Below are 10,643 nucleotides of genomic sequence, written 5' to 3'. Positions count from 1 at the left end.
AAAGATAAAAGCAAGAAAACCACGACGCAAAGCACCATGGATCAATACGCCACGGGCACACACACAGCACCAAATGCTGAGGACTCGGGGGTGACCCCCCCTCCATCAGATGAGTCCCTGTCGCTAAAGGATGTGATGGCCGCCATCGCCAGTTCGCGTTCCTCGGTGGAGCAAAAAATAGACACCATCTCCACTGAGGTCTCATTGCTTCGCCATGACCTCCAGAAACTCTTGTCTCGGACGGGAGAAGTAGAACAACGAATATCTGGAGTGGAGGACGACTTACGCGGGATGCACCAGCTGACCCGTCTGAAAGCCTTGGAAGCCCGGGTTGAAGAGGGAGAAGGCAGGTCTCAACGCAACAACATTCGCATTCTGGGCCTGCCGGAACGCACAGAAGGACCCAGCATGGAACTCTTCCTGGAGGAATGGCTGGCGGACATCTTTGCGCCAAAAACCTTCTCGAACTTCTTCTCGGTGGAACGAGCACACCGTGTGCCTACTGATCGCCCGACGCCAGGGACATCCCCGTGGACAATTATCGCGAAGATTCTTAACTACCGCGACAGACGCCATTTTGCAGATGGCCCGAACACGAGGGACGATGACATTCAACGGAGCCAGGATCGCCTTTTTTCCGGATTATACCCACGAAGGCCAGAAGGACAGACAATCTTTTGAACACATAAAAAGGAAGCTCCACTCTATGAACGTGAAATACGGGCTATTTTTCCCGGCCCAGTTGAAGATTCAACATGAAGGCAAGACAGTCCACTTTACCGACCCACAGGAAGCATGGAAATGGGCAGAGACCCACATTGGAGGAGACTGGACCAGGGGCGAGCAAAACCGCAGGGGAAGACCGGGACCTCGACCAAGGGGAGAAAGACCCGTTCAGCACCCCACACCGGAGATCCTGATTGAACCAAATGGAGGTGCCAACCCCTAGCAAGGTTAATATAGGCACTGGCCAAACGGGAAAATCGTAATGGAACAACAATATGTGCATTAACCAACTGCCCTCTGGGCAGCCATCTGCGGCGACACACCCCCCCATGGACTAGTGCCGACGCGGGGTTGCCGTCGCCCCTGCACGAAGGATCAAACGAAATATATGCAGTTATAATCAACATACCATACCAATGGCGGACGCCACCTCCCCCGACTCAGGACGCCTGACTCAGACAGGAGTAGTAAGTCGGTGGGAAAGTACTAACAGTTTATATCAAGTTGATCTGGCAACATAGTTTTTAGGCGCCAGTAGAGTTTGGGCGACAGATACTTCATGTTGGGGAGGAGTATGGGGAGGGGGGAAGAGGAGTTGTTTTATGTTAGAGTTTTTCCGGGAGGTTACACCACACTAATGTTGACCAAGAGATTGCGAAGCATATCATGCTCAATACCCACACCCCCGCTAGGCGCGACCGCCACACTCCCACGGCCAAACACATCATGCACCCACCTGGTACAGTACCCTGAATTCCCAGATAGCCATGGCCACACATCAACATAATGGTTCCGCGGGTGGAGAGGGGCATGCCCCAATGGGATCCAATAAACGCCATAGGTCCCTAAGGATCCTCACCTGGAATGTAAATGGCAAGGGCTCATGTATTAAGCACCGGCTTATCATGCAGTTCCTTAATAGGCGCTCCCGGACATGGCCCTTCTTACGGAGACACATTTAGTGGGCTCAACTTGCCGGTTCTTCTGTCGGACCAACTATCGACTAGCTTATCATGCGGGGTACACGATGGGATCCCGGGGAGTCTTGATCCTCTTACACAAGCAGCTCCTCTTTGTATTATCGGCAGTGGAATTGGACCCCTGTGGCCGTTTTGTGATGCTCAGAGGTACACTGTGGCAGGAGATGGTGGCTATTCTGGCAATATATTCCCCACCAGGGTTGGGGGATGGTCTTCTGAGGGACGTTACAGCCCTGATGGCGCAACAACAACTGGATCTGTGGATTCTGGGGGGGACTTCAATGATGTCATGGGCAATACACGAGACCGGACTCACATCAGGACCCGGAACCCCAACAAGCCAACGCGGCTATCGACCTTTGCAACAGCACTAGGCTTAAGTGACCTATGGAGAGAACTCCACCCCACGGACCAGGGTTTTTCCGAGCCCACGCATCCTTGTCCAGGCTTGATTCTTTTTTTCTTCCGACTCCCGAAGCATATAGAGTGAAAACGGCAGAACTTCTTCCCGGGGCATATCTGACCACTCCCCTCTGGCCTCTGGAAGTAACGCTCCAAACAGATAGACCCGTACCGGCAAGAACTTGGCGGCTAAACAATTATTACCTAGGCCTTCCAGAGTTCATGGAACACATCACCGAAAAATCCAATGAATCTTTGAAATAAACTCGGGCTCTGTAGAGGACCCGGTGATATTATGGGAGTAACACAAAGCGGTACTTAGAGGGGAAATGATAGCCTGGACGTGCAATAAAAGGAAGATCAGCATAGGAAAGTGGTGGAGGCAGAGGAAGCAGTAAAGGAATGGGAAACTAGGTATATCTCCAGCCCCACCCCCGATGCCCATCGCTCCCTCGTGAAGGCTAGAGCAACTCTTCATTACACAGCATTAGATAATGCCAGACAGGCGCACAGGGAATCAAGGACCAGAATTTATGAACACGGTGACAAAGCCGGCAAACTACTGGCCTGGCTGGAACGTCGTGAGCAAGGGCACAGACATGTCAGGCAGATCACGGATAACCCCAGCAGACCGGCCCAAACAGACCCAGAGATAGCGGAAGCTTTCGCTGACTTTTATGCTACGCTCTATGCTGTCCCAACGTCACCAATAGACCCATCCCTCTTGGATGAGATTGTGCTCCCGCAACTTTCAGTGCAGCAGAGAACACATCTAGATAGGGAGTTGGATGAGGCTGAAATCACGGAGGCCATGTCCCAGCTACAATCCAGGAAAACACTGGGCCCCAATGGTTTCCCGACTGAGATCTGGAGGAAACTGGGCAGCAACAAGATGGCGACCCCCCTCTGGGATCTATTTCGGGCAGCCAAAGAACAGGGCACCATTCTGTTGGACCTACGAACGGCCAACATTGTAGTGATCCCCAAACAAGGCATACCACCCAACCGGTGCACATCATACAGGCCGTTATCGCTTATTAACAGCGAAGCTAACATTTTGGCCAAAGTACTGGCCAACAGGCTTCAACTGGTCATATCCTCACTGGTTCATCAGGACCAGTGCGGCTTTATGCCGCAAAGATCGACCATAATGAACCTATGCCGGTTGCACATATTACTGGAAAAGGCTCCGAGTCTTGACACACCACTTGCTCTTCTCGCAATTGTCTTCGAGAAGGCGTTCGACTCGGTGGTGTGGGAAAGTCTTTGGGCAATAATGAGACGCATGGGCATCGGTAATACCTTTCTTAGCTGGGTCCAACTTCTATATGAAGCTCCACTGGCCGCGGTCAGGGTAAATGGCTGGGCTTCCGGGACCTTCCCGCTGGGCAGAGGCACCCGGCAAGGCTGCCCTCTGTCCCCCTTTCAGTTCGCCCTAGCGATCGAGCCACTCGCCCGATGGCTCAGACAGGTTACTACATGGTCCAGATTTTGCTGGCCAGATGGACGAGAGGACAGGGTCTCCTTATATGCGGACGACCTGTTACTCTATCTCAGCAACCCAGACCACACGTGCCCAACAATAACCTGAATGCTGACGACTTTTGGGGACTTCAGTGGACTCAGAGTTAATTGGGGTAAATCGGTCCTCTTCCCAGTCAAGGGTGGTGACCTAGCAGTTCCCCGGACGTGTCATATAATGTGGAAAGGGAGGGCTTTCGCTACCTGGGCATATGGGTCTCTGGGATTCTCTTGGAATATGTGGCACGCAACCTGCATCCATTAATTGACCGTTTTGCCGGGGATCTACAGCACTGGATGCTCCTTCCCCTTACACTTATGGGGAGAGCGGCCCTCTTTAAAATAATGGCACTTCCACACTTCCTTTATGTACTGCAAAATGCCCCATTGGCCGTAACAAACTCGGAATTCATTCGAATGGAGCGCCTCCTCAGGAAATTGATATGGAAGGGTGGGCAGCCTCGAATTGCGCTGACTACGTGGCAGCGATCCATTTGGGAGCAGGGTATAGGACTCCCACACCTTAGGTCCCACTATTGGGCCTGTCAACTAAATGTAGTTAATGACCTCCTTCATGGGGATTGCAAACTACCACATATTAGAGCGGAAGAGTCCATCATCCGGGATACCCCACCACTGGAAACACCATACGAGACCCTAACCAGACCCGCCCCCACAAATGATGTCCACCCATATTGCACTTATCTGGAGGCAGGCACACACCCACTTAGGTTGGGGGAATAGGATCACTATGGCACAACCACTATGGCATAACTATATGTTGAAGGAGGTACGGAAGCTGCCTGCATGGACCCGGTGGGTGGAGGCTGGGATAACCACAATTGGAGACATCGTCACTGATGGCTCTGCCCTCCCGTTCGAAGCCCTACAGCAGGGATTCGGAATCCAGGCCGCAGAACATTACCACTACATACAACTAACACACGCCATTGCTGCACATAGGCAAGCGCTTATTGATGCACCAGATTACACACCCCTGGAACACAACTTACTGACACAGCATATTCCTGCTAAGGTCACATCTATTCTGTACAAAGCAATTAATGCATTTGCCACCCCGGAACTGGTCAACCTAAGGAGCAGATGGGAACGTGACGTGGGGCCCATTGAACCAGAAGACTGGATTCAAATACTTATGCACCCATGCGAAATTGCAATAGACTCTAAAATTAGACTGGTACAGCTTAAGATACTCCACAGGGTCTATAACCCCTGAAGGGCCCTATTTGGCTGGGCAAGGGCAGAGGATCCCAACTGTCTGAAATTCTGGGGGGAGGAGGGCGCTTTCATTCATCTTCTCTGGGACTGCCCCAGAATCAAAACCTTCTCGACGCAATGCTGCCAAATATTAACAAGAACCCTGGGACGCACAATAGTGCTACAACCTGCAACACTGTTACTGGGGGCCCCCAGATGAAAATATCTCGAACAAATGGGAGGGTGTTTTTCTCTCCATGGCAATGGGCCTGATAAAGTGCGACATAGCACAGAAATGGGGAGCTCCGGAATGCCCGACAGTGGCCCAGTGGTCTAACGAAATGGACTTCTGTGCAGCGAAAGAGCACAGAATTTACACAGCACGGGGGTGCCCGGCAAAAGCTACCAGGATCTGGGGAAAATGGGAAGATCGTGTGACTTAAGATCTGCTGGTAAAGGGGGAGGAGGATTGCACATTAACATTACACGGAACACTGCAAGGAATGTATAAATGGAAAGCAAAGTGCAGAGCGGCAAGACATGAACAGAGTGATGAACCAACCCGGGTGTTGAGGGGATGGAGGGTCGGGGGAAATTGTTGTTGTATTGTATGAATGTTTAATACCAATCAGGCAACCACAAACGGCGGGAGGTGGTGCGAGACGTGCCGTGGCAGCAAATGAGATACAGCCCGAGACAGATTGGAAAAGCGAAATCGAGGCACCTGGAAGGACTGGAGGCCGAAAAGAAAAGGCAAAGGAAAATAGAAACTGAACAGAGGACTGAAAAAGAAGTATCGGATGATATAGTACCGGCGGAGTACCAGACGACTCGAGCTTAGAAGCTGCTATTAGATTACTTCTTTGTGAAGCGAACAAAGACCTTCTAAACAATTGGTGGAAGAGCACGGAGGTGCGCTCTAGACGGTTCCCGGCAGTCAGCCATCAAGATAGATACAGCAGTACTACCAGATGTATCAACAATAAGCGATAAACCTAGAAGATAGAAAGAGAATAAAACAAACAACGTTATCCGTTTGAAGGTTGGACTTCAGTAAAATACTAATGGAACCTCATCAATAGTGGATCGTTGGAATGAAAAGAAGACAAACAGATTTGCACATCTTATTGAATTGTGGTATAATGAAGTTTTTACCCTTGAAGAATTTCCTTGTTAGCGGTATGAAAGTGTGTAAGGAATGAAACATGTCGGGTATGGTTTGAATGCAGTATGAGATTAAGCATGGGTGATATGAACATAGAGTGAAATATTTTATGGACTGGGATGTACTTCTCTATGAGAGAGGAGAGCAAACCACAGATCTTGATGACATTTTTTTTATCTTGAAGAAAATTGTGAAAGAATGTATTACTACAGATTATTTGATGCGCATAGTGAAATTGAAAATCATCGCTATATTTGTTTTGTCAATCAATTGTATGGAGCTATCTGACAATTGCATATAAAAAGAAAAAAAGAAAAATTGTTAAAAAGTGTTTTTTACATAATGTGTTCAAAGAAAGAATAATAAATGACTATTTTTGATACAAACTGGTGTGATATATGACAATATAATGATCAGAAAGCATATATAAGAGGTACAACCAAGACGGGACAGTGGGGAAGCAAGTGACCCTTTAAACATAATGTTTTTTGTTCAAACTATAGCCTAATGGAGGGTTGTTTATAAGTGGTCGGTAAATAAGTACCTCCAGTCTCTCTAAGTTGTAGTGTGTTTATAACCAATAAAATATGTTATTAAACAAAAAAAAAACTTCCATTGGATAACCAATCTGCTGCTGGTCACTTGGTCTGCTAACTAGTGTGATACCACGTGAATAACCCACACCTCTCTGCTTCCTGTTATCTTCTTTATGTTTCCCATCCTATTGCCCTTAGCCCCTTTCCCTGACAAATCTGATCCTGTCTCCTCCTCCCCAGGAGGTGTTATAATCAGACAAAATGTTAAACAGTAAGCTTAGCCCCACCCCTTTTTCCCGTATGGGCCTGCCACAGAATGGTGATGATGGGCCGGATAGTCCTACATCCAAGTTTGTGCTCAGGGGGCTCAGTCTAAATTCCCCAGAGGTAAGAGCTGTCCGTGTTCGGGCTTGCATCCCTTTGTTTAGCCTGTGGTGGTCTAGGGAGTGGGCTGTTGCCCTGTGGTGTTTGCAGTTGCAGAAGCGTGGTGTTATTACCCTTGCCACGACACGTTGGTGCATTTCTTTCCCCTGCCTCTCTCTCTTCCCACTTGCTTTCTACTTCAGGCATCATATTGTGGTTGGTGGGAGCCGTCCGTAGAGTTGATCTCACTTGGCCGGTTTTTTGTCTCTGGATTCTTCTTGTGGACAGCGTGTGGCACTGGATGATGGCTCTCTGCTGGTTCTTGCTGCTGCCTAGGTGTGGTATCTTGTTCCTAGATAAAACACAAGGACACTAGCAAGCATCTTTCTTAAGAGGCATGGCGTGAGACAAAAATGTATTGCCCATGAACAAATTGGCACAAGGTTGGGGGTAGGAATTGGGACCCTCCTCAGTGGTAGGACTGGTGCTGTATTTCTCCCTGGTATGCCTCCTACCCCGCCTGAGAGGGGATCCCACTGCCTCTTGGCAAGGCCAGGCCTTGTCATAAACGTCAGATTGCCTCATTTGTTTCCTAGCACTTTAGAATCTTGTCAGTAAAAGTAGGGAAAACTGTTAATTACAATTGGGAAATATGCTTTGAGACAAATTATGCTTTTTCTGTAAATGAATGCTTGCATTTCACAAAGGTATGTTCGTGAGTTCATGTATTGTGTGTATGTATCACTTATTATTAGAATATCGTTTTTCATAAATCTAATACATTGTTTAAAGTCAGATATCTGAGCTATACAACTCTGTTTTGTTTGTAATTTTTTCTATTAATTTTCACGTTTAGATGTTGCTTGCCAGTCACATACACATTACACTCTTGCATTGGAGGCAAATCATTTAAACACCCCTATTATTTATTTGACACACTATGCAATGTCTAGTTTAAGCATCCACTCGTTACCATAAATGGGCAGCGGCTGGAGGTTCCTTGTTCAAGGGTGATTGATTGTTATAACACCAATCATAGGGGTTACAATCGCTTTAAAATCTTCAAGACTGCAATCAAAATATTAAAATCCAACCTCCCCATCTAATGCAAGTGCTGTTACAAAATAAACATTGGTAAAAATGATTTGTTACATCTACAACTGAAATCGCAATTCAGCAAAACATGTCCCAGTAATCCGGATAAGTATGTGGGCCTCATTACAGGTTGGGCGGTCCAGAAATAACAGTGGCGGTAAACCCGCCGCCACTGTTAATTCCGGGCCGCCCGATCCAGACTCCTGCAGGCGGGAGGTGATGTTCCCGCCAGGTCTGACCTGGCGTGTTTAACACCACCCGCCTGCAGGCGGACGTGGAAACACCAGCACCACCACGAGATGCCCTGGTATTTCCGGGAGTCACGGAGGCAGAATGGTAATACGAGTCCGGTGGTAACCCGACGGTTTTACCGCCTCGGTTACCGCCGGACTCGTAATGAGGCCCTGTGACTTTTTTATGCCCAGCTTCATGTGGGGTTCCTCAAACTCCTAAGCATTGTGGTTACTATTACCTCAGTCATTAGTCATTTTACCAACCCCTGAAGGAGTAAGGGTTAACTCTGTCCAGCCAACATTTGGCCGTGAGATTAGATATATAGTTTAGCATTCAGCATTTACCTGTCTACACTCTTTTATTATAACACTGGTCTACTATGAAATACTTCTAGCTTTGCAAAAGGACAGGTTCCATTACTCACAGATAGACAAATCTGCTATCAAACATGAAAACTTTGTAATTGGCCAGGTGTGTTTGTGTCTTAAAAAGAAAATACAAATACCAAATTCCTTTGTAAAGGAATAATGAAAGGCATATTAAGTGACCTATCCTTCTGCATAATATTAACATCCCATTCCGCAACGCGCTTTATGAAGTGAAATGGCTGTAAAGTGGCTGGGACTTCTCACCCAAACCATGTTTTGTTCTAAGGCTGATGCACATGATCGTATTGTGGGAGCACTGTGTGTTTATAGTGCTACTAACTTTCAACACTATTTCACTTTTTGCTGCGCCATTATGGGCTTTTGCTAAAGTAATGCATTGGGCCTCATTACACGGTAGGCGGTGAGCCATGGAGCTATTAGCGCCATGGCTCATGCCGGTAAAATACCGGCACCGCCTTGGCGGAAAGGGGATTTACCGCCCCATTCCAAGGTTGGAAGGGCGGTAAATCCCCTTTCCGCCATTGCCCTTCCCCATTCCCATTTCTGCCCCATAGGGCTCTATGGAAATGGGGAAGGCGCTAATTACGGCACCGCAATTTTGCGGTGCCGTAATTAGCTCCGAGGTCCCTTAGCGGGTTGGATTTTAACGCCTGCAAGAAGCAGGCGTTAAATCCTCCAACCCGCAAAGGGACCTCGTAGTACGGCGGTAAGGGTTAACGGTCACCGTTGCCATTAACGGTGACCGTTAACCCTTACCGCCGTCCGTGTAATGAGGCCCATTGTGTTAAATAATAATAATGTATTAATGTGATAAAGTTTTATACATAAGTAAAAAACTTTACACATAACTACATGAAATTAGAACAAGAACGGAAAAACAATATTTACAGATCATGGACTAATTGTGTTAAATAGCAGTAACTGATTTTCTTTTTGGTACTGTTCAAGACCTGCCTTACTCAGATGACATGAGTTGTAGCAATGGTTTACTGAATTCCTACTATGTGTAGCTTGTCTTATTCCAGGAGCAGAGTTAGCCGACCTATGTGGCCTAGTTGCTAGCAATGGTATGAGTTCTAGCTGTAGGAGCTGGCACTGCAGCCGTTCACACCATTCCTGTTCTTTGTTCTTTGCAATGAGAATGTGACTGCTGAGGCCTAGGCTTTTCCTTTTCTATGTGACTGGAGCTGTTGAGAACCAAGCCATTCTTGTTTTAAGTGGGAAAAGCTTGATGTACTGTGGTCAATGGCATTCCTTTTCTACATCAGGAGGGAGTGTGCACTCCTGCAGCCTATTTTGTACCTTTTCTATGTAAGGGAAGCTTCCACTGAGGAGATCCAGTCATTATCTGTTCTATGTGTGGGAATCTTCTACCCTTGCTTCACCTTACACCTTACACTGATGGAACTGTTCTACATGATGAAACCTTTTATTGCTGCTACCCTGATTCGCCTTTTCTGTCTTCTCTGAGGGAGGCCTGTACTGCTCCTACTCTGTTTGTTGTGACTGAAGCATTACACATGTATGCTGCTGCTCTACCTATTCTTTGCATGCAAAGGAAGCTCACTGTGTTTATACTCATCTATTCCATTTGTGTGAGGGTATTGCATTTACTTTCCAGATACAAAGATATGGATTAAAATAAGCCCACCTCAAAATCTTATCTGGAGCACTCGATTGGAGAACCCAAATGAGTGGCCCGATGAAAGTGGTTTAGAGTGTGAACAGTAGGGGGCTAAGAGGGAAACCTTGGGGTTTACTGAAATGGAGGCAAGTTGGATCCGAGGTATCTGTATTCCTTGAGAAAGAACTATCAGAAGTGAAGAAAGCAATCCGTCTACAGTCGAGAGAGCGTATGGAGATGAACGGGGGGTCCGCTTCATCAAAGGCAGCCAAGAGGTCAAGCACGATAAGAGTAAAGAAGAGTTTGGAGTGGTGCACGGAGGTCAGAAAATGAAACACATGGGTAAGGGCTATTTCTGTAGAGTAAAAGCTGTGGAAAGCACACCAAAGC

This window comes from Ambystoma mexicanum, chromosome 9 (genome assembly GCF_040938575.1).
Source record: "Ambystoma mexicanum isolate Mex_15411 chromosome 9, UKY_AmexF1_1, whole genome shotgun sequence".
In the NCBI taxonomy this organism is placed as follows: domain Eukaryota; kingdom Metazoa; phylum Chordata; class Amphibia; order Caudata; family Ambystomatidae; genus Ambystoma; species Ambystoma mexicanum.
This window is presented reverse-complemented; position numbering follows the sequence as displayed.